Source organism: Cynara cardunculus, assembly GCF_001531365.2.
Source record: "Cynara cardunculus var. scolymus isolate 2C chromosome LG 13, CcrdV1, whole genome shotgun sequence".
Lineage (NCBI taxonomy): Eukaryota > Viridiplantae > Streptophyta > Magnoliopsida > Asterales > Asteraceae > Cynara > Cynara cardunculus.
In genome coordinates this window covers 22,174,721-22,176,098 of record NC_037540.1, presented here as the reverse complement: position 1 = coordinate 22,176,098, position 1,378 = coordinate 22,174,721, and positions in this window count along the sequence as shown.

Below are 1,378 nucleotides of genomic sequence, written 5' to 3'. Positions count from 1 at the left end.
CCTTTAACTTCCGCGAATTGACAACTTTCACCCATGTCTTGACTTCTTCCTTCACTTTTGGTCCGGCTTTTAAACTTATTTCAACCTTCTATTTTTATTTAATATATATATATATATATATATATATTCTTAAAATAAAATACTAATAAAGATAAATTATTTATTCCACAAATTTTTGGGTTTTACAATTATTTTTTACATATCTTTTTCAATCATTTTATACTTCTTAACTAGTTTATCAACTATTTTATTGTTAAGTCAAAATTAAATTACTTCATTAAATCATAAAAACATTATTTTTCTTAAAATCACAAAACATCTCTGACATCGTACTCCGTTTCATGTTGGGAGAGTGAAAGTATATGAACACATGTTGATACCATCAGAGTTAGTAAAATCAATGAACATTAATATTACATAACTAGAGTAATCAACTGCAACAACCAGAAAATAGATTTATTTGGTGCAAGTTAGAGCAATCATTAATGATCATGAGATGATTAATGTGAACATATATGAACAATATGTGAGATCTATTTGGTTCGAGTACACAAACTATTCATAGACTAGAATAATTGACATGAACATATATGAACAAATTGATATGAACATATATGAACAACAAATGAGATCAAAATAACAGAAACCGATATTCATATGATGGGGGTCATTAATATGAACGTATACAACTGTGAATATGATGAAGCCACGTAAGAAGAGAATATCGTAGAAAAAAAAATGTGAAAATGGGTCGTTGATATGTGTTGATAATTTAACACATAAAACACTCATTTTACGTCTTTTTAGTTATAATAATTTCTTTTTATTCCCACTTTGAGTCATTTTCATTTATTTCTTTATACATTTGTTATTATGAAGCTAAATATTGTGGTTTACTTGTTGGTATGCTTGGATGAAGCTAATAGAGAGTTTTTGTGAAAACAGCAGATGCTGCAGCATTGGTGCAGCGTCGATCTGATTCATGCGAAACTTTTTGGAGGGCTTAATGGATAAGACGATGACTTTTTGGAAGGTGGAAGACAGCTGTAAAAGCTGGGTTTTTATTGAAAAATCTGATGTTAGACTTTGGTTAGGCCTTTGTACTTTTTAGTTACTCTTTTGTTGGGCTGTAACTTACTTTTGGATACTTAGCCTCTAAGTCTTTTATTTTTGTCTTCTAGTGACCCATTATGAGTATAAAAAGAAGGCTTTGGGGTGCCTTATAAACCATCCATTACTCCTGTTGGGTCACCTATTGATTTGGTGATGACCCACTGATCTGTTCCTCTACCTTAGCAACACTTAGTAGTTATTGGTTCTTTGTAAGTTGGTGTCTTGGTACATACTTAAAGCCATTGGCAAAATCGAAGACTAGCCG